The sequence below is a fragment of the Lepidochelys olivacea genome (assembly GCF_965140295.1).
Source record: "Lepidochelys olivacea isolate rLepOli2 genome assembly, chromosome: 1".
Taxonomy (NCBI): domain Eukaryota; kingdom Metazoa; phylum Chordata; order Testudines; family Cheloniidae; genus Lepidochelys; species Lepidochelys olivacea.
The window spans coordinates 231,190,403-231,214,184 of NC_140411.1; the positions used below are offsets into that span (position 1 = coordinate 231,190,403).

At 43.8% G+C, this 23,782-nt stretch overlaps 1 protein-coding gene across 2 annotated transcripts in view; it reads left to right on the forward strand.

Moving 5' to 3' along the window:
• Nucleotides 1–597: 597 nt before the first annotated feature.
• PACSIN2 (protein kinase C and casein kinase substrate in neurons 2) overlaps nt 598–23,782 on the forward strand; it is a 127,355-nt gene continuing 104,170 nt past the window's right edge. For both annotated transcript variants that reach the window (XM_084617218.1, XM_084617220.1), the window contains exon 1: nt 598–736. The gene's annotated coding sequence lies outside the window, so the exon portion shown is untranslated. The remainder of the gene's footprint in view (nt 737–23,782) is intronic.

Below are 23,782 nucleotides of genomic sequence, written 5' to 3' on the forward strand. Positions count from 1 at the left end.
AGCTGGCTGCATTGGCGTGGTAGGCAAAGCGTTAGGATTTTTTAGCATGAAGAGTACTATAAAAATGTGTAATATTTTGATGAGATGATCATAATTAAAGAAAAAGCTTCTTTTTCTGTGAGGTCTAACCCTGAGATCTGTATGTTACCAGTCTCTGAGAAAGTACAGAATTAATAACAGTATTAGTAAAATCTAAATAGTAATATTGAATTATCAATGTTGGGCCATGGATTGATTCTGTAATAAACTTAGTTAATGCAAACAGCGCAATGTCATTTTTTAAAGTATGCATTTTCTGAGCACTTTGCCCTCAGGTAACGTATCTTCAGACGCGCGCCAAGGCAAGCTTTTATTTTACGTTAGCGGCGAGAGCAGCGACAGCTCAGCACCTAGGACCGACACGTTGACCGCCTCACCCCCTCACCACTCGCCAACTTGCTCTACCTCCCTCGCTCCGCTTCCTCAAATCCCTTCGCCGAGGAAGTGATTTTGATCGACAGTGGAGTGAGGCAATGGGATTCTCTTCTGCGCTACCGGGAGGCGTGTTCAGACGTAGCTTTCCTTGTCCAATCAGAAGCCCGCTCTGCAGCAGCCAATGGGGGCTCGCGGCTCGCGGGCTGGCGCAAGGGGGGTGGGCGGCAGTTGGTTCGGTTGGAGCCGAGCGAAGCAGGGACCTTCCCGCCCGACCTCGAGTCGCCGCAGAGGAGACGAGGAGTCGCCGCTGCCGCCGTCGAAGGTGAGGGACGCGCCGCCGGGCGGGACTCGTACCCCGCTGCCGGGAGGGAAGGAGGTGGGGGCTGCGCAGCCCCGCCACCCTCTCCGGCTGGGTCATCCTGGAGGGGCGGGGCCCGGGCGGGCCGGTGAGCGCTCCCCCTTCCGCCCGGTTTCCATTGGGCGAGTGATGGGGCTGTAGGGGCAATCGCCGGCCCCGCCGCCGCCGCCGCCCAGTGACCCGGTATCACCTGGCGGCCGGGCTCGTGTGGGGAGCTCGGGGTGTGGGCCCCTGCGAGCGTCCTGCAGTCTCCAGGAAATAAAGGGCGTGTCCTGTGAGGAAGCCCCCGGGAATAGGTCCAGCCAAACGGGCAACCCGGGGCGGGGGGCACCCAGCCCCTCAGCTCGATGGGGGGCGCAGCTTGTGCCAGACTGGGGGTGGGGAGGTGCTGGAGGGCTAAGGAGCTGGGAGCTTAGCGGGGAGGTAGGTGGTGAATGGGGGCAGTGGGGGAAGGGGCTGGGAGTTTGAGGTGGTGAATGGGGGTGGCGGGGGAAGGTGGTTCTATTGCTGCACGTTGTGTCTGCTTCTTTGACCCACTGGCTTGTTTCTGTTCAGCACGAGGGTTGCAGGGTCATTCCTCTCCCTGGCCCCCAATCTGGGGTAGCTGAGCTGAGGAAGGTGGAGCTTCCCTTGGGGAAGTTTGGGGAGGGCAGGGCGACAGGGGGGCCAGGAGAATGGCCCTGGGAAGGTTCTGATTCTGTACCAGCGAAGGTGAGAGCTGCTTGGTGAAGTTGAGTGAGCCATTTGGTAGGGAGGGGGGAGAACAGCCATAAAACTAAAGTGCTCTCTCCCTTGCTCCCCAAATCCTAAGACAATCTAATGCAGTATCTGGTTGTGATCCCTGCACTACCCAGACAGCCCACAAATAAAACAGTCAAGTGTGATTCTCCAGTGAGAGGAATTTGAGAGTGCGTGGTGTCTTCTGAATACCGGTAATGACACAACTAGGCTGTGCTGCCTTCTGTCACCACCCTCTTCCTCTATGCTCCTTTTCCTTTTTTCCAGGAAGAATCATCCTACACCGTGAAACATCTTTTGACTTTGTTGGAAGTGGGTTGAGCCCACTGAGACTGACTGGTATCTACAGTATCTGTCTGGCTGTATCTGTCTTTACCAGCCAGTTGGTTTAACTCTGATTGAAGGTATTCAGAAGCTGGTATACCCAGTCTGTACATGCTTCCTCTGCGGGCTTGTGTGCTCGCTTGCTCTCTCTCTTTCTCTCTAAGAGCAAAGGAGACCAGAGACTTGTGAAAGTGGCCCCACCTACTTGTTTACACAATTTAAAACACTCAGCTTTCTTGGTGGCCCACCATTCTGATTAAAATCATAGACTGATTAAAGTATTTTAAACTTACGATGTAAATTCATTTAGCCTATAATTAGTCCAATAAGTTTGATGAGTCTTTTTCCTCATAGCTTGGTAAACATGTCAGAGTGCTGTGTTAAATGTTCTTAATGTGCTCCTATCTAGACCTGACTCCCATCTACAGACTAGTTGAAAGGTAGCTAATAAGGACTGTTTTCTCTTGTTCTCCTTTGGAAAGTTTCCTTTGTGCTCGTTTGAACATAAATCAGGGCTTGGCCAGCTACTGTGCAAGGTTATGCCAACTAAAATACAAGGCCAATAGTTCAAAAAAGTTATAACAGGTGTACTAATGTTTTGCTGATATTGAGCTCTTGATGAAGGTGGCGGTATTTGAGAAATGAGAAAAAATACTGTGATGACTTAGGTTGTCTGATGGTCTTTTTATTAAACTAGTCTAATATAATTAAGACAAGCTATGTAAAACCTTGTTTTTTTTGCTCTCTTTGGTGTGAACAAACATGACCGACTTAGTTTAATTTAAAGAAAAGGAGTACTTGTGGCACCTTAGAGACTAACCAATTTATTTGAGCATAGGCTTTCGTGAGCTACAGCTCACTTCATCGGATGCATACCGTGGAATTCAGTTTCCACAGTATGCATCCGATGAAGTGAGCTGTAGCTCACGAAAGCTTATGCTCAAATAAATTGGTTAGTCTCTAAGGTGCCACAAGTACTCCTTTTCTTTTTGCGAATACAGACTAACATGGCTGTTACTCTGAAACCTTAGTTTAATTTCTCATCTTTAAACTGAAATTATAAGGCAACATGCACATTGTACATTCAGCATATAGAGCATTCTTAATTATGTTTTTAAATATTAAGTTTGATGATTGGTTTATCCTCCATACCACACTTTATCACTGTCTGTCTAGAATTACTTATCAGACTTAAATGTATTCTCTTTTGAGACAAAAATCTATTATGACTAAACTAGCTTAAACAAGAGTGGGTGTTAGAACACACACACTTAAAAGTAAAGATTGCTTCGGGAATGCAGCTTCATACCACAGGTCAAGCAGCAATACTTCAGAAATAAGACAACATATACACACACATAGTTTGTGGTGAAGCAGGCTATTAATGGTTGACAGACACTTCAGACCTGTCTTGAAATAAAGTTTTGGTAGCATTCCTTTTCTCAGCTCGAGGCTCCTTCTTATCAAAAATGCATATGGCCTAAGGATCTATATCTGTGATGGCTAATGCTGAAATTAACAAATACAATTGTTTTAATTGTGTGGGTGGTGTTTGGTTAGTGATGTATGTCCGTGTGGACATAGATGATGATAAAGCTTTTTATAGCCAAATGTGTTTGGGTATCTGGGAAGGCCTGTATAATTCATCAGTTGTCCAAGTAAGTGGCAATAGTACTCTCCAGCATTGTACATCTCATTTTATTTTTTATTTTAGTCTTTAGTTTACTTCCACTCTGTAAGTACATTTATATAATGACTTTCAGTTTATGCTGTGTCATACAATGTAGGAATTTATGCAATGGTCTTCCTGGAAAAATATTTGATCTGTGAATGTCTAGAAATAACTTTTTCAGGCAAATGTCTGAATGTAATACTTTTCCAACTTAGGGTGTCTCTGCTTGTTTTTTATACCAGTGGTTCTCAGGCTTGGGTTTATGGACCACTGTTCTCTTGTCATAAAATGAAATATTTTGAGAACCATGGTCAGATTTGGGAAGGTAGGTAGTCCTTGAGGAAGATGCTTAATTACAAAGTGGTCCACAGAATGAAAGTATAGAAAATTCTAGATGTTGACATGATAATGCTGTCTTTTGTTAATGTAGAAGCTTTCAAGAAATCTGGCTAATAATGCAACAATTTCTTGTAGTTATCCGTGAGTATGTTTTTTTTTTTAAAAAAAAAACAGTTTTCAGTCTCTTGGTTACTGGACTTGTACTTGGAAAAAGTAGTTTCAGATTGTGAGTGACTGACTCAGCTCAGGAAGGTTGTATGCAAAGATGTCCTTAAGTTACTTGTGTTCTCTTCTGATTCTGGGTTGTTGAAAATGGCACAAGCTGCCACTGACTCTAAATGTCATGTCTTCTGTGTTGGCCGTTGAGAGGAGGTGACATAGAGCTTCATGGCGCCTCTGTCACCCAAAAATTGTCCTATGGTCAGGAGAGCTTACAGGGGCTAAGTAAAACAGAGTAATTTTCTGCTGTTGGAATGCTAGAACTTTCTTTATGTATTTCAGACTCTGGTCAGTTATTTCAGATGAATCTTTTGTGTAATAACTTTCTCAATTCCTAACTTTAGGTACGGGGTTGTGGTTTTTTTGTTTTTTTTTTTAAACTAAAGAACATTTCAGTGGTTTGATGCCTAGAATGCCCTCTGAGGTTGCATGAAATAAGTGGTCCTATTCAATATCTATTATTTTATCCTCTCACACTATCTGTCATTAATGTAATTTTTAAACTTGTCTTCCACTCTCATTAAATATACAGGTCACACTAGTGTATTATGTATTAGTGCAGTTTCAAGTGCACAATAGGTTAGTTTCCAAGAATCAATATTATTTTCTGTACTCATTTTTTCAAGAGCTATTTATCTGGCTGCATGAAACTCCCAGATGTGTTGGGTAAAGGGAAACTTTGGTGCATTTACTTTGAAGGGTGCTCCTTTTCATTTGATTTATAGGCATACTGAGGAAAATGAGCAAACTTTCCTTGTCATACAGAAATTAATATGCTAAAAAGCTGTACTTAGCTGAAATGGTTTCACAGATACAGTTATTTATTAGGTTTCGTTTAATATTAAACTAGTTTTTCCATTCAAACAAATTATCAGTTTGGGGTTAACTTGAAATCATGAGGAATTTCTTTTTGGCACATGAAGGGGAACAGAACAGGAAATAGCAATACCGATGTACTTGTGTACTGAGATACAGCTAAACACTGAATCTGTTCAGGTGGAACTGTGTGATTTTAATACTGTGCTGAAATGTGTATGTTGTCTGGATGATTAGCTCATGAGGATTGATAAATGATTTTGATTGAAGTTGAACTTGAGAAGGCAGACAACCTACTGTGGGTATTCAGTGAAAAACAATGTTTAGGATCTATTTCAGAGTAACAGCCCTGTTAGTCTGTATTCACAAAAAGAAAAGGAGTACTTGTGGCACCTTAGAGACTAACAAATTTATTTGAGCATAAGCTTTCGTGAGCTACAGCTCACTTCATCGGATGCATTCAGTGGAAAATAGAGTGGGGAGATTTATATTCATAGAGAACATGAAACAATGGGTGTTACCATACACACTGTAACGAGTGATCACCCTATACCGGAAACGTACTGACCGCTATTCCTACCTACATGCCTCCAGCTTTCATTCAGACCACACCACATGATCCATTGTCTACAGCCAAGCTCTACGATACAACCGCATTTGCTCCAACCCCTCAGGCAGAGACAAACACCTACAAGATCTCTATCAAGCGTTCTTACAACTACAATACCCACCTGCTGAAGTGAAGAAACAGATTGACAGAGCCAGAAGAGTACTCAGAAGTCACCTACTACAGGATAGGCCCAACAAAGAAAATAACGCCACTAGTCATCACCTTCAGCCCCCAACTAAAACCTCTCCAACGCATCATCAAGGATCTACAACCTATCTTGAAGGACAACCCATCACTCTCACAGACTTTGGGAGACAGGCCAGTCCTTGCTTACAGACAGCCCCCCAACCTGAAGCAAATTCTCACCGGTAACCACACACCACACAACAGAACCTCTAACCCAGAAACCTATCCTTGCAACAAAGGCTGTTGCCAACTGTGTCCACATATCTATTCAGGAGACACCATCATAGGGCCTAATCACATCAGCCACACTATCAGAGGCTCATTCACCTGCACATCTACCAATGTGATATATGCCATCATGTGCCAGCAATGCCCCTCTGCTATGTACATTGGTCAAACTGGACAGTCTACATAAAAGAATAAATGGACACAAATCAGACGTCAAGAATTATAACATTCAAAAACCAGTTGAACACTTCAGTCTCTTTGGTCACTCAGTTACAGACCTAAAAGTGGCAATTCTTCAACCAAAAAAACCCTTCAAAAACAGACTCCAATGAGAAACTGCTGTATTGGAATTAATTTGCAAACTGGATACAATTAACTTAGGCTTGAATAGAGACTGGAAGTGGATGGGTCATTACACAAAGTAAAACTATTTCTCCTTGTTTGTTCCGCCCTCTACCCCCCACTGTTCCTCAGACGTTCTTGTCAGCTGCTGGAAATGGCCCACCTTGATCACTACAAAAGGTTCGTCGTCTCCCCTCCCCCAACCCCGCCCCGCTCTCCTGTTGGTAATAGCTCACCTTAAGTGATCACTCTCGTTACAGTGTGTATGGTAACACCCATTGTTTCATGTTCTCTATGTATATAAATCTCCCCACTGTATTTTCCACTGAATGCACCTGATGAAGTGAGCTGTAGCTCACAAAAGCTTATGCTCAAATCAATTCCTTAGTCTTTAAGGTGCCACAAGTACTCCTTTCCTTTTTTAGCATCTATGTTAGTAATGCAAAGATCACCATATCTTGAATCTCATTATTCTTTTCTCTGATATCCTCCAGGGAGACATGTTTGACGAGAGAAGGTTGGAGTAAAATCAGGACAGTAGGACAGAATTTCTGTGGTGTGTAAATGCAAAACCTTCCTTAGTGTGCACTTAAAATAATTTGAGCAATTCTGTCTGTTTGAGCTTTTGTCAGCTATTTGCACATGGGCATAGTATAATATTGAGTGCACAGGATGTGTCAGTATTTGAGGAGGCACCCAACCCTTATTGATAAACGGGTATAGAAATAGGTATGGGTAAACATTCAACAGTAAATAGTTGAGCTAGATCTGAGGAAAAAATAAAATACTTCTAAGGCTTTGTGATGATTATTGGTTCAACAGTTTAAATCATGCAAATATTTAAAAAATGCCCTGGCTCAGATACCACATTTGTGATCATGGTATAAATATTTTGACAGTGTTGGAAATCTGTATCTTGAAGAGTTTTTGGTTTTAGCTTAATGCAAGGCATTAACTCTTTCATGCTGTTTATAGGGGACTGCTGGCAATTGAGAAAAGCATCTAAAGTCTCTTTGCTCTCTACGCAATAGTAAAAGGGGAAAGAAAGTACGGTAACCTAGTTTATTATTCACTACTTCAGGAAAGGAGAGGAAGAGAGCAGATGGAATGGAAATAGCACATCAAAGCACAGTTCCAATCCTATTTTACATGTAGCAGATCAGTGTTGAAACTAATTTCTCTTTTCAACACTCCTTATGGGATATACTTGCAGATGCAGAACAAAGGAAAAACAGATTCCACAGGAATATGTGCAAGGTTCGTAGATAATCAGTGATATTGTAAACTCCTTTGGAAAACACATGTTTAAAATCTTCTGACAACAATCACTATCCATATACCTGGAAATCATTTTGGACTCTAACTGCAAAGTATAAGATGTCTACTAATCCTGAAATTGAATGAATGTGATGTTGTAATCTTCACTACAAAGTGATTTATTTGCAGTAACTTGATATTCATTGTGTCCATATCATCATGTCTTTGATGTGATGGCAGTAGCACAAGCATCTGACTTATTAATTTGATTGACTTGTTTCTTTGATGTACTATGTTAAACTTGGGTCTGCTGAGTAGCAGCATGCTGCACTGCTTTTTAACTGTTGTGCCAACTGCAGATAAGTATTTGCTAAGTTCCCAAAGGAATGACCACGTTAACTGTAAAATCGGCAAAGAGTCCTGTGGGACCTTATAGACTAACAGACGTATTGGAGCATGAGCATGGAGCTCATGCTCCAGTACGTCTGTTAGTCTATAAGGTGCCACAGGACTCTTTGCTGCTTTTACAGATGCAGACGGCTACCCCTCTGGAGCATTAACTGGTAACTCATGTCACAGCATGCTGCTTTTTGGAGGGCCATAGCAGAATATAGTCAATTCAACATGACCTCTGGGATCTGAAAATAACTTTTAACTGTTCGTACAGAGTACCTTTCCGAGCATAGTTAGTATAGTCACTAGGCACATAGTGAAGTATGTGATTTTTGCATTGGTGTATGTGGTTAGTAACTTATGTCAGGAATAAATACAGCCACAATTTTACTCCTTTAAACTCACTCTTTGTAGGCAATGAATTTATAGCTAACATAAAGGGGAGAGCAGACATCCCTGGCATAAAGAAAAGGAGTACTTGTGGCACCTTAGAGACTGGTCTTCTGCAATTTCCACAGTATGCATCCGATGAAGTGAGCTGTAGCTCACGAAAGCTTATGCTCAAATAAATTGGTTAGTCTCTAAGGTGCCACAAGTACTCCTTTTCTTTTTGCGAATACAGACTAACACGGCTGTTACTCTGATCCCTGGCATATTAATTCTAAAGGGGAAATTTGGGGTACAAATGTCAGCTTGTGATAAAAGGAGCCATAGGACAAATCAATTTGATGAAAACCAAAGAGATGCCTGTATTATGCCTCCAGTGTTCTCTCCTAATGGGAGTCTTCTTAGCAATCTGACAAATATCTAGGTCACTGCTGAACGCAATAACTCTGTTCTTGTCAGGAGATGTAAGAAATCCATCAAATAGGTATAGATAGGCTAAGGCACTTTTGCCTGTCTTTATGGATCCATGTGAATATTGTTTAAAATGAATACAGAAAATAAACTACATAAATATCATGTTGCCATTCTCAGTCCTTAAATCATCTTTAAGTGTTGTCTTCAGAGTCTTAGGGGCTGGAAAGAGGACACAAGTGGTTCTAAACAAAAGCTTCAAGGGGTTATTTTTAGCTGTGTTTACATTATCTAATTCTAATTTAAACTATAGCAAATTGCATTTAACCCTGAAATGGCAGCTGCACCAAGTTGACAGTGGGGTAATCTTTGGAGTGAATGTTCCTTGGTGGAATTATCTTTCAAGATACTTATCTCATTCCATGCTGAGATGGCACTCTTGTTCCACAGTAGTAGAAACCAGTTGTTTTGGCTGTAGGGACAGAGGGTGGATCCCGTTTACTTTACACAAGACCTTCTGTTTAATCCTTGTGTATTAAGAAAATATTTTGAGAACATGGTCAGTTTTGTGGCATTTAAACACACATGCATACATTGCCAAATGGAAAAAAAATCAAGCAGTTAACTGCAGTTTCAGCAGTTTAACCTTCTAGAATGTGAGAGATATGGAATATGTCTGCAGCTGAAGACCCTTCTGGCCAAAGCAGTTAGCTAATATTCCCCACTTTGCCCAGGTAGTTTCCATTAGGAGAGGTTCTAAAACTGGCGGTTGGGACACCTCAGGGGGTTGCAAGGTTATTACATGGGGGGTCATGAGCTGTAAGCCTTTACCCCAAACTCCGCTTTGCCTCCAGCATTTATAATGGTGTTAAATATATTTTAAAGTATTTTTAATTTATAAGGGGGGGGTCACACTTAGAGGCTTGCTATGTGAAAGGGGTCACCAGTGCAAAAGTTTGAGAATGACTGCGTTAGTATAACAAATTGATGAGTTGGGTATGTTCTTTGGTGCAATTCTGTTTGTTTGCAAAAAAAGGAAACAAAATCCTGTTTCTCCTAACACAGTAGAAACAAACAGCAGGCAGTTTCCTTGCTCACAATTTCCAAGTTTGCCTCTCCAGTGAGTTCTTTGCCCCGAGGAATTCTGTTTCGCTGTTTCTCTCACTTTCAGCTGGCTTTCTTGGCTGTTTCGAAAGCTGTGAGAGAGAGAGAGAAGCAAACAGTCCCTTATTCCCTGTATTTGTAATCGAGGAACCTCTTGGCTCACATGGCTCTGCTTCTGATCAGGCCTTGCCATGTGGCCCATTGCTTTGGATGGTGGCTTCTGTTACCAGCTACAGTTGTGTAAAAGGAGCTTAATTGGTCCTTCTGCTTCACCTGAAGGATGGCTGTTTGGCACTCCCATCAGCTTTAACCAGGTTTGTGACTATCTGTAGATGAGACCAGCCGTTAACACCTTCCAGCATGAGAATATGTTAGAGGCTGCAGATAATGTTCTCTACCAATAGGGTTAGAAGAGTGGACATCTCTTGCAGAGCAGAAACCATAAATGATCTTGTCACCTAGAATTTTTTTTTAAGAAAATGAAAGACTTAGATCTGAGTTTGAAATTAACTTTGAAAATTCACGAAGAACAACTTTCAGTCTGATGGGCTATGTAAATATTCAATATTAACTATGTACTCCAGATGTGTTACTAGACCCCAAAATAATTGCTTTCTGAATTTTTCTGAAAGATGGTTATGGTGTAGCAAGGAGAAGTTTCATATACTGTATGCCTCGTACCTATCATAGCTCACTTTCGGGAATAAGTGTCCAAAAGAATGGACTGTCAGTGAAGATTGAGATAAATGATCTTTTGTTAATGGAAAAAAACTAATCCTTTCTGTTGTACATTAAGTTGTAAATATGATTCCAAAGAATTATGCTGCCAGTACCACTGGTCCCCTCCTCTCCCCCCACCCCCCAACCCCAACTAATTAATTGAATGCAAAACTACACCAGGAATGGAATGTTAGTGTTCTGCTAAATGAATTAAGGTTAAATGAAGCTATCCAATTTCTACACAAATAAAATGAGCACTCGTGATGTAATGTGGAAGTCTCTTTCTGGAGCTGTGTGACAACTAGCTGAAGTGTAGTCCAACGCCTGTTATCTGCAGGATCCAATTGTATGGGCTAATGTAGTGGAAACTTGGAATGAGTTTTTTATTTGTTCCCTTTCCTCCTCTTCTATTTTTTCCTTCTTGCTGTTTTATAGTTTCAAATATATCTGAAACATCCACCTGAGGGTATGTCTCTTACCTAATATCTGTCCTCTTGTATAGTGCTATTTGTAGACAGGCATTGACATTTTGTAGAAGTGCCTACTGATGTCATTTTATACATGTAATCTTTGACTCTTGCTTTTGTTTAATTTAAAAGGATAAATAACTTGAATTATCCAATTGCACACAGTATAAATGCCAACAGTACATTGCGTTGTAAGATTAGTTAAATATTAGGGTGCCTAGAGCTTTTGTATAAGTGTTTATTTAAATCTTAATAAATAAAAGCTTTTATACCAAATGCTGCTGAGGACATATCAGAGTGGTAAAGATTGCATAAATACAGTAGAGACACTCATAGCTGAATTCCATTGTTCTTCCACAACTCATGTTATGGGAATTGCATTCTAAAGGGATGATTTATAGGCGCACTTGCTTTAAGTTTTGAATTATCATACATTTATTGGGTCTTCACTGAATTTAAATGCATAGCACCATATAACAGGTTAAAAGTTGTTAACTCTGTACTATAAACTAAAGGGATGCTGAAAATAGTTCAGATCCAAAACTCACAAAACTGAAGGCATGCAAAACCTCTTGTACTCATGGAACCCCAGTATTGTGCTAATGCATGAGAACCGGAACTGACAAGTGATTCTCCCCCCCCCCCCCCCCCCCGAGCTGAATGAAATTCAAAGTATAAAGGAAAAAAGCCTCAAACAGTTTACAGCTAAAGATTTTTAGAAATAAAGAGCTGTGTGCATGAATGTGTTTACTGCTAAGTATTCTTGTCTTATGTATGTTACAAATGCTGTGTATTAAACAAGTAAACACTAAACAATCTATGAAGGCACCCTAGCAGCTGCACAGGTAAAATTGCACTGAGATTTCAGTTAATGCCAGATTAAAATTCTTCTATTTTCCTCTTTTTAATCATTAACAGTTGGAGACTATATTCAAGCCTACCAGTGCAAAGGACAGCTCTTCTTTGAGCACTGGTCCCTATGCATATTGCACACACAGATATGGATGCAGCTGAGACTGGAGATTTGTAGCAAGTAGTGTCTGTTGATCTGCGCCTACCCAGTTGCCATTCTCGTCCTTTGAACTGAGGGCATAAATGATGGTGTGGGCCAGTGCCTTTCCAGTTTCTTCTTACCACCGCGTGGTTTGAGTTGAAATCCCATGACTCCTTTACAATCCTCCTCTGTTACAGAAACTGTAAATATACATAGTTTTTAGTAAGATTAGACTTAGTGTTTTTTGTATAGATAATATAGTTCCTTCCTGCCTTGGGAAGATTCTCTCCACAAAGAGAGGCTATACCCAGATTCCTGGGGTTTAAGAGTGGTATATCCTGCCCTCGCTCCTGCTCTATCATTGATGAACACCAGTATTGTCTTGGGAAGGCTCACTGTTGCTGCCAATTTCAGCATATGCCGTTGCTTTCTTCCCTGAATCTGTGAAGGATAAGAGCTCCATATATAGAAACACTCTGTGGAGACAAGGCCATGAAGACCCCAGTTAGACCCAGTGTAACGATGCTGGTTCTGGTGGGATCCAACAGAGAGTGCCAATTCAGGACAAATTGCTTACAGCACAGCAGTTACAGCCCAAGGCTGAAGTTCCTTTACTCATTAAGGCAAACCAAACCAGCCAGACAGAGGAAGACTTTGGTTTTACCCCACTCGCTAACCATAAGTCACACGAGCAATTCCCTTAGACGCTCCAGTTTCCCAGAATCATCACCAGTGCCACTCGTTATGGGGACAAATGGTTATGAAAACCAATGCCCCGGTAAAAAAGAAAAGGTTCTCTCGATCCCAAAGGACCAAGCCTCAGACCCAGGTCAGTATAACAAATCAGATCTTGCCTATAAATCACACTGTTGCCAATCCTTTAGAATCTAAAGGTTTATTCATAAAAGGAAAAAGATACAGATGAGCGCTAGAATTGGTTAAATGGAATCAATTACATACAGTAATTGGATAAAGAAAAGAAATACTAGTGGCACCTTAGAGACTAACCAGTTTATTTGAGCATAAGCTTTCGTGAGCTCATGAAAGCTTATGCTCAGATAAATTGGTTAGTTTCTAAGATGCCACTAATACTCCTTTTCTTTTTGCGAATACAGACTAACACGGCTGCTACTCTGAAACCAGTAATGTCATAGTTCTTGGTTCAGGCTTGTAGCAGTGATAGAATAAACTGCAGGTTCAAATCAAGTCTGGAGTACATCCACTGCTGGGATGGTCATTCAGTCCTTTGTTCAAAGCTTCAGTTTGTAGCGAAGTCTCTCCAGAGGTCAGAAGCAGGATTGAAGACCAGATGGAGATGGGGTATCAGCCTTTTACAGTCTCTTGCCATGTGGTCTTTGCTTTTTGTCCCAAGGACATGCTATCCAGCACATGGCATAGAAAAATCTTAGAGTTCTGTCCATAGGCAGGTCCCTGCATATCTTGCTGAATCACAAGGTGTCTCTGCCTTCTCTCAATGGGTCAGTCGTACAGCTGATGGTTCTTAATGGGCCATCAAGCAGGCTAGGCAGAGCTGACACCAACTTGTCTGGGATGTCACCCAGAAACATAGCATAAGTTTGAAATACAGACAGTATAGAGCCACTATTCATAACTTCAACTACGAAAATGATACACATATACAGGTAACATAATTATAACGAGCCAATCATAACCTTCCCATAGACACCTCACATGACAACCTTTGTACAATATTTGCTGCAAATATATAACAGTGATCTATATGATTACAGATTCTGTCAATAACGTCATACCCAGGCTGAGGAGACTGTCCTTGTGCAGCAACCTCAGATACTGAGCAGTGTTTCTCTCTGAGCACGAGCTCTGGAGAAGAGATCAAAACCATGAAGCCTCAGAAACCCTCTCAGAAGAGTATGGAATATAAATATAAGGACAGATCACCATTCAGATCTGCCTCTAAGGGCATGGCTACACTTGCAGATGAAGAGCGCTTTGAGTGAAACCTGCCTTCAGAGAGCTCAGTAGGGAAAGCGCTGCAGTCTGTCCACACTGACAGCTGCAAGCGCACTGGTGTGGCCACATTTGCAGCACTTGCAGTGGCATTGGGAGCAGTGCATTATGGGCAGCTGTCCCACAGAGCACCTCTTCCCATTCTGGTGCTGTGGCTTGTGGGAAGGGGCGGTGGGGGCGGGGCATTCTAGGTCCTGTTCCAGCACCCAGTGATGCATCGGTTCACATCCCAGCAATCCCTGTGCTTCCGCCCACATTTGGCGCCATCTTTCAATGTTTTTTGTACCGTGCGCTCTGTCTTCCCTTTTGGTGTGTGGGAATGGAGCCCGAACTGCTGAGGAATATGCTGACGAGTCTCGCCAGCATGTCACGTTTGGCAGTCGAGTTATTCCTTATGGTCCAAAGTGACAGTGAGGGCTCCGATGATATCGACTCGAGTAACGCATATGAGACTCATGGACATGCTCACCACCGTGGAACACCGCTTTTGGGGTTGGGAAACAAGCACTTAGTGGTGGGCTCACATCGTCATGCAAGTCTGGGATGAGGAGCAGTGGCTGCAGAACTTTCGGATGAGAAAAGCCACTTGCATGGGACTGTGTGAGGAGCGTGCCCCCTCCCTGCGGCGCAAGGATACGAGATTGAGAGCTGCCCTGACGGTGGAGAAGCGGGTGGCTATTGCAATCTGAAAGCTGGCAACTCCAGACAGCTACCTATTGGTCGCTAACCAGTTTAGAGTGGGAAAGTCGACCGTTGGAATTGTGTTGATGTAAGTTTGTAGGGCCATTAATCGCATATTGCTCAGAAGAACTGTGACTCTGGGTAATGTGCATGACATTGTGGCTGGCTTTGCACAAATGGGTTTCCCAAACTGCGGAGGGGCGATAGATAGCACACACATTCCAATTCTGGCACAAGCCCATCTAGCCTCAGAGTATGTTAATTGGAAGGGGTATTTCTCTATGGTTCTCCAGTCGCTTGTGGATCACTGTGGGCATTTCATTGACATTAACGCAGGCTGGCCTGCGAGGGGCATGACGTACGCATCTTTTGGAACACTGGCCTGTTCAGGAAGCTGCAAGCTGGACTTTTTTTCCCAGACCAGAAGATCACTGTAGGGGAAGTCTAAATGCCCATTGTGATCTTTGGAGACCCCGCTTACTCTTCAGTGCCGTGGCTCATGAAACCTACACAGGGAGCCTTGACAGCAGCAAGGAGAGATTCAACAACAGGCTGAGCTGGTGCAGAATGACTGTGGAGTGTGCTTTTGGCCATTTAAAGGGCCACTGGCGCTCTCTGTATAGGAAGCTGGCCCTGGCCGATGACTGCATCCCCGCAGTTATATCCACATGCTGTACCCTCCATAACGTTTGTGAAGGGAAGGGTGAATGATTCTCTCAGGCAAGGAACTCGGCGGTTCAACACCTGGAGGCTGAATTTGTACAGCCAGAGAACAGGGCTATTAGAGGGGCCCAGCGTGGGGCTGCAAGGATTAGGGATGCCTTGAGGGAGCAATTTGAGGCTGAAAGCCACCAGTAATATCTGGTGCCCTGCACGGGAGTGAAGTGCAGTGGTTCCAATGTTAGTAGGAATCTGTGTTTGCTATGCTGACTTGCAGTGCCTGTTGCTTTCCTGGGCTAGGGTATTTTTTATATTTTTGCATAAAGAATGTTTTCAAAGCCAAAAAATCCATTTATTGAAAAGGAACACAACTGCTTGGGAAACAGAAAGGGCAAGGGGGTGGGGTGGGGAACGGTACAATCACAGATTTGCGTATGTCCTGTTATCATACTCAGCCTTCTTGTCTGGAGTGCTGTGCAATGAGTGCTGAACTTCAGGATGGCTATACTGCATGGTGATGGGGGTTGTGTGCAGGGGTAAGGGTCGTAGTTTTCAAGGCTGGGTGGTGAAGCTACAGGTGTTGGAGGCATCTGGTGGTAGTAAGAACCCGGATGTTGGGGAAAGTGGGTTGGAGGTGACATGGGGGCACAAGGGAGAGAGTTCTGGGACAAGGGCTGTATGGGGGGGTCGGGCATGGTAGTGCTCTGCTTGCATGGCTACGAGTGCCTGGATCGAGTTTGCTTGGCGTTCCATTATGCTTATCAGCTGATCCGTGCTTTGCTGACGAAGCACCGCGCTTTTGTGCCGGCGCTCCTCATTCTGCTGGCGGATCCTCCTTTCACTGTCCCGCCACTCCTGCGCTTTTTGACTTTTCATTACTTGAATGCTGCGTTACTTCATGCAACATATCTTCCTTGCTTCTACGTGGCCTCTTTCTGATTCTTTGGGGTCTTTCGGCCAGTGATAACATGGGCGGCTGAGATCTCAAGGTTGCATCTGTAAAAGCAAATGCAACACTTAACAGAGGCAGCATTGTTCACGTCAGTCAGAGCAATGATTCCCCCTAACTTAAGGACAAGCAGTCTACACAATAGCATAATTTTCCCATCCCAAAGTGAGCGCACATAACCCACGGGAGCCCCAAAATGGTGAGTAAGCACAGGGTCAAGTGTGACTGATTGTTTCACGGCTGTACTGTCCTCTGGGTTTATGTGCCTTGGGGAGAGCCAACAGCAGCAGGAGGCCCCTATACTGAACACTGTCCCCACATTTTCCACAGGAGTTCATCCTGGAAGATATCTTCTTGCTGAGGGTGAAGTAGGAAGCAAGAAAGGGTCTTCTGCTGCCATGCGGCTTCTGCCCTGTGTGCAGCAATGGTCCGCCCTGCCCCTCACGGCACAGTGGCGCGGACAAGTTGTCCTTAGTGAGACAGGGACCACAGTGGCTCTCCCGAGAAACCTGCGCAAGCTCATTGTCCAAGTTCTGGGTGAGACCTTTGAAGAGATCACTGAGGCAGATTACCGTGATGTGAGAGAGCACATCAATGCCCTATTCTGCGTTCTAGGCATGCATGCGGCCCTAACCCTCCTCACCCCAAGAGCCCGCACCAAATAACTTCCTTCGCAAAATAAACTCCGCTTACTGGGAACCTTCTCTGGTGTTTGTCTTTCCCCAAGCACCAGCTGCCACGACTGGCTACCTTCCTCCTGGCTTGAGAGCAGCTCGGGATTCTGGAGTGTCTTCCTCCGCCTCGGGTACCTCGCTCCCTCTTTGCTGCTGCTCCTCTTCCTGCCTTTGCCTTGTTGAACTGGGCTCTGAAGTGTCCGTGGAGGTGGGGTCGCCCCCAAGTATCGAGTCCAGCTCTTTGTAGAAATGGCAGGTCGCAGGGGCAGCACCAGAGCAACTGTTTGCCTCACGGGCTTTATGGTAGGCATTCCGCAGCTCCTTCACTTTAATCCTGCACTGCAGTGTGTCCCGGTCATGGTCCCTTTCCATCATGTCCCATGATATAGAATCATAGAATATCAGGGTTGGAAGGGACCTCAGGAGGTCATCTAGTCCAACCCCCTGCTCAAAAGCAGGACCCATCCCCAATTAAATCATCCCAGACGAGGCTTTGTCAAGCCTGACTTTAAAAACTTCTAAGGAAGGAGGTTCCACCACCTCCCTAGGCAACGCATTCCAGTGTTTCACCACACTCCTAGTGGAAAAGTTTTTCCTAATATCCAACCTAAACCTCCCCCACTGCAACTTGAGACCATTACTCCTTGTCCTGTCCTCTTCCACCACTGAGAATAGTCTAGAACCATCCTCTCTGGAACTACCTCTCAGGTAGTGGAAAGCAGCTATCAAATCCCCCCCTCATTCTTCTCTTCTGCAGACTAAACAATCCCAGTTCCCTCAGCCTCTCCTCATAAGTCATGTGTTCCAGACCCCTAATCATTTTTGTTGCCCTTCGCTGGACTCTTTCCAATTTATCCATATCCTTCTTGCAGTGTGGGGCCCAAAACTGGACACAGTACTCCAGATGAATAGAGGGGGACAATCACATCCCTCGATCTGCTCGCTATGCCCCTACTTATACATCCCAAAAAGCCATTGGCCTTCTTGGCAACAAGGGCACACTGCTGACTCATATCCAGCTTCTCGTCCACTGTCACCCCTAGGTCCTTTTCCGCAGAACTGCTGCCTAGCCATTCGGTCCCTAGTCTGTAGCTGTGCATTGGGTTCTTCCGTCCTAAGTGCAGGACCCTGCACTTATCCTTATTGAACCTTATCAGATTTCTTTTGGCCCAATCCTCCAATTTGTCTAGGTCCCTCTGTATCCTATCCCTGCCCTCCAGCGTATCTACCACTCCTCCCAGTTTAGTATCATCGGCAAATTTGCTGAGAGTGCAATCCACACCATCCTCCAGATCATTTTATGAAGCTATTGAACAAAACTGGCCAGGGGACTGACCCCTGGGGCACTCCACTTGACACCGGCTGCCAACTAGACATGGAGCCATTGATCACTACCCGTTGAGCCCGACAATCTAGCCAACTTTCTACCCACCTTATAGTGCATCCATCCAGCCCATACTTCTTTAACTTGCTGACAAGAATATTGTGGGCGACCGTGTCAAAAGCTTTGCTAAAGTCAAGATACAATACATCCACTGCTTTCCCTTCATCCACAGAACCAGTAATCTCATCATAGAAGGCAATTAGGTTAGTCTGCCCAAAGGTATCGAGCACAGCTGGGACTGGACAGCTTCCTCCCCCCAAACACTGATGAGGTCCAGCACCTTGCCATTGCTTCATACTGGGGATCGCTTGGCGCGTGGAGGCAAGGTCACCTGGAAAGATTCGCTGAGAGCACTCCACGCCTGGCTGAGCGAAGGGGATTTTCAAAATTCCCAGAGAATTTAAAGGGTGGTCTGAGGGTTGGTCACCTGAGGGCAGGGCAGTAGAGTTCAAAATGATGACCAGAGTGGCTAGAACAAGCATTGCTCTAGTGGGGGTGCACAAAATGTTATTCTGCTTGCCAAGGTGGAGTACTAGGAGCGCTCTAGCCGCGGAGTCAGACCGCTCTATGTGCCTTGCCAGTGTGGACGGGTAGTGAGCTAGTGTGCCTGGGACTCCTTTAATGCGCTCTAAGTCGTAAGTGTAACCAACCCCGCAGAAACAGAAGACAAACCAACTCCCAAGCCAGGTGTCAACAAAGTCACCTAGTTAAATTATTTAAATTTAGTTAGATTATCACCTAGTTAAATGGCCATTCTTTTTCAGGAAGAAGGGTGCAAGCAAGAACTTTACATACTGATAATAGAACTACAGGCGAGGGGTGTTTACGCACCCTCCTCCCCCACTGTGTAAACAGACTGACTGTTGCCCGAACCCCAGCTGGAGATAATCTTTAAAGAGGGGAAAATGGTGTAAGAATAGAGAACACACACAACACAAACTACCTCTCTCCTCCATACTGTACCTTTCTACTCAACTCCTGTCTGCTCAGGGTAGCAACAATGCCTAAAGACAGGTTTCAGAGTAACAGCCGTGTTAGTCTGTATTTGCAGAAAGAAAAGGAGTACTTGTGGCACCTTAGAGACTAACCAATTTATTTGAGCATGAGCTTTCGTGAGCTACAGCTCACTTCATCGGATGCATACCGTGGAAACTGCAGCAGACATTATATATACATAGAGAATATGAAACAATACCTCCTCCCACCCCACTGTCCTACTGGTAATAGCTTATCTAAAGTGATCATCAGGTTGGGCCATTTCCAGCACAAATCCAGGTTTTCTCACCCTCCACCCCCCCCACACAAATTCACTCTCCTGCTGGTGATAGCCCATCCAAAGTGACAACTCTTTACACAATGTGCATGATAATCAAGTTGGGCTATTTGATTATCATGCACATTGTGTAAAGAATTGTCACTTTGGATGGGCTATCACCTGCAGGAGAGTGAATTTGTGTGGGGGGGTGGAGGGTGAGAAAACCTGGATTTGTGCTGGAAATGGCCCAACCTGATGATCACTTTAGATAAGCTATTACCAGCAGGACAGTGGGGTTGGAGGAGGTATTGTTTCATATTCTCTGTGTATATATAAAGTCTGCTGCAGTTTCCACAGTATGCATCCGATGAAGTGAGCTGTAGCTCACGAAAGCTCATGCTCAAATAAATTGGTTAGTCTCTAAGGTGCCACAAGTACTCCTTTTCTTAATGCCTAAAGAGACACTGAACTGGGGGAGGGGTCCTGTTCTGAAGGCTTTCAACTAGTAAAGACTGCAAAGAGCAAGTGGTGAGAAACCTTTTGCGCTGAATCCATTTAGCTTGCTAAATTAGGTATTAGTTTGCATTTTATCTTATTTTCTTTGTGACCAATTCTGACTTTTATGCCTCATTACTCGTAATAATTTTATATTTCTATAGTTAATACACTGGTTTAGGTAAAATAAAACAAATTTATTTGGATTGAAGTGTTTAAGAACCACCACTTGTGACAACAAGGTATGTGCATATCGTTTTCCATTGATGAAGTGACAGACTTCATATGAGCTTGCCTTGTCAAGTAGAGAGCTGGGCAGTACAAGATGCACATTTCTGGGGGAAGGCCTGGGACTGGGAGTTGGTTGGTGTTACCCTACATATAATTCGTGAATGGCTGGCCAGAGCGTTCATGTAATTCAGTTGGGAATGATTTTGCATGCTAGAGGCTGTGTGTGAACTGACAAGGAGTGGTTCTCACAGCAAAGCAGTGTAAAAGGCACTCCACATTGGAGAATTGAGGGGACAACTGTTCAACAGTTCAGATTGTACCTTGGGGAATGTCACAATCTTATCCATAATCCCCTCTTCTATGTGGACCAGTTCTCCTCAGAGCCTTTTTGACACCAGAAGAGACTACCTTGTGGAAAAGAGGATTCTCCCCTACCACGTCCACTAGCTAGAGCATTATCCCTTTGGTACTGCCAGCCTCACAGAGTGGAACAGGAACCTAACTTTTCATTGGATAAATCTGATGTTCCTGTTGAGCCTTTACCTCCGAGGAAGACAAGTCTAACCTCTTAGTGTCCTCAACTTCTGTACATTGAAGCATCACTTCAAGGCTTCTCCGTAGCATTACTTATTGGTGTGCAGGGGGAGCTGACTCGAAGTCCTGGGGTGGGAGGGAAAGGGCTGTATATAGAGGGTGAACATGAGGGTTTTTGATGTGAGCTGGATGGTGGGAGAGAAGCAGGGCCAGAGAAGAGCTGCACTTGAATGAACCTTCTATTTTGATGAGATTTGGGATGTTGACTCAGAGCATAGAGTTAATTGGCACAATGTTAGATCCAAGGTGGCAAGAGTATATTTACTTCAGTAGAGGCTTCAAACCGTGGTCAACCTCATAATGTTCACCCCAGTGCTCCAGAATAGTCTTCTCAGATTCACAGGACATATGGCAGTATGCACTTATGTTACACAATATTCCAGACTGCATCTTTGACCTTTACAAGGGTGGTTGAGATACGTGTATCTGCCCAACAAGCACAGCGTGGATCGGTTGGTTACTATCACTCAAAGTCCTGTCTCTGACAGGGACCTTATGGTATCCACCAGCAGAGGGGTGTGTAGGGTTACAAGGTCTAGTATTGTGTGTATATATATAATATTTCTCCAAAGGTATCTTTTAACATCTGCTGAAAGCTTGTCACACTGGTCATCATAGTAATTTCAAAGTGTACGTAGGGATAATATGTAAGGAGTTATACACCCATACTGAAAATTATGTTTTTAAGGTCTGTCAGCTGGGGCTGATTGCCAGAAGGTGAAAAGTGGGTTTCTTTCAGGCAGAAGATGCTTATCTATCTGGGTATATGTAGATTTAATATTGTAATCTTCACAATGAACACCTACCTACAGTCTGAGCAAAATGCTAATCAAATAATTGCAAAACTTGAGAGGAGATTCTAGACAGGAAGAAACAAGTAGCGGAGGGTTACCCTGTTTAAAAGTGAACACAGTAGATCATTGAACGACATCTGGGGGTGGAGAAGTGTACACCGTTATCCTTCACCAAGGGTATAGGCTGCCAGCTGGCTTGTCTTATGGATGGAGGGTCCCATCCTGTCTGTCTCCTGGGAGAGAAACTTTGGGAGAGCTAATTTTTTATGACATGGGAATTTCTTGTTAAGTTTAGGCTCTAGAAAATGTTATGATTTTATTTTTTATTTAACCATTTGTTTCTTTTAATTCTACTTCTTAAATCTATTGTTTGTTAAATAAACTTCTTCTACTGTTTGTTATAAATATGTCTAAGTGCTCTGTGATGAGCAGAGTGGTGATCCTGAGGTGTAAGTGGTAAACTGGTGCATACTATTCCTTTGGCAGTAGAAGATCTGGGAATTCTGAGTGTCCAGTGCATTGGGGATGGGCACTCCAGGGGGTGCTTGAAGGACTCAGTAGAGTGTGCCTATTGTTAACTTGTAAAGAGAGAGCAGAGCTAGAAGAGGCATGGAAGTCGGTGTTCATGTTGGTGGAGGCTGGTGGTGTAGGGAAATTAATCCATCGCAGGCACAGACAAGGCTTCCTCATGTTGAAGGGCAGGTGGTAGTGAGGTGCCTAACAACCCTGGGTACCCCTGGAAAGTGTCAGTGTCCTCATCAAATTGAGGATGGATTCAACACAAGTGTGCAGTGGAACGTCTTTTCCAGTACTGCTACCAACAGAGATTCTAGTTATAGATGTCTCCACCCCAAGGCTGTGGAGTGTCACAGTTTAGGGTAACTACAGCTGTATTTCCCTTCTGTGGTCTAGCAAGGCACTCCCCTCTAGGTTTCTGGCTCCTTAGTTGTCACCTTTCTTGGGCAAAGACTTGCATCTCTCTCCTTCCTGCACAGTTCCCTGCCTACGCTTTAAATTTCCCGGCAAGTAAATTACCCAAGCAGGCCTAATTACTGTCTCCTCAGAGGCTATAAACAGCATACTGTATATACTCGTTCATGAGCTGAATATTTTTGGTAAAAAAGTGACACATCAAAGAGCAGGGGCTTATAAATGGGTCTACACCAAAATTTGATGATTTTAAACTCTATGAAATCATTGAATTGAATATCTAAATATATCGTTTTGTTTACCTGGAGCATCTGCAGGCATGGAGCCCTTCAGTTCCCTGTGGCGGCGGTTTGCCGTCCCCAGCCAATGGGAGCTGCGAGAAGTGGCGCAAACGGTAATTCTCCAGTTATAAGGTCTGACACAGCTTTTCCTAAGCAAGCACATTCTGTCTTAAAGTGAAAGCATTACAGAGAAAACATATTACAACAATAAGAGATCCTACACATATGTTAATAAGCTTATCAGAGATCACCCTAGCTCCGGTAGGAGTCACTCCTTCAATTCCAACACAGGAGCTCTGTGGTTACAAGTTCATAACTCGTTCTGCTCAGAAACAGAACCCCTATGCATAACTTAGCTTCTCTGTTTATACAGCCTGAGTCTTTACCTACTCATGGTCTTTGCAGATCAATCAGCCAGACAAAGGTCCATTTCTCAAGGTGAAGCTTCCAAAGACTGAGGTTTGCATAACTGTGGGGGTACATTTGAGTATACCTCCCTCTAGAGATTCCCTGGAAAACCCATTTTCTTTAAAAGTTCATTCTTGTCTGGCACATTGTTTCCACCAGTCTTTTGAAGTTCATATCTTCTTAGGGTTTACCTTAGTCATGTCTCCACTCTAGAGCCATTATGTACAATCCCACAATAATATATAAACATTTACATTTTTAATGAACTCCTAAGATACTTAAACTTAATTCAATAAGGGTTGTCCAGGATATTGTATAAAAATTGCCATATCTGTCGGTGCATCTCGCCCACTTCTGAATTCAAGGGAAATGGCCCCCTCAAGAGACCTCACTACATGTAATTCGGAGCAATTTTGTTGGTGTGCAGGGTTTGACAATATAAGTGTTTGTGGACAGCACCACAGAGATTCATTACTTC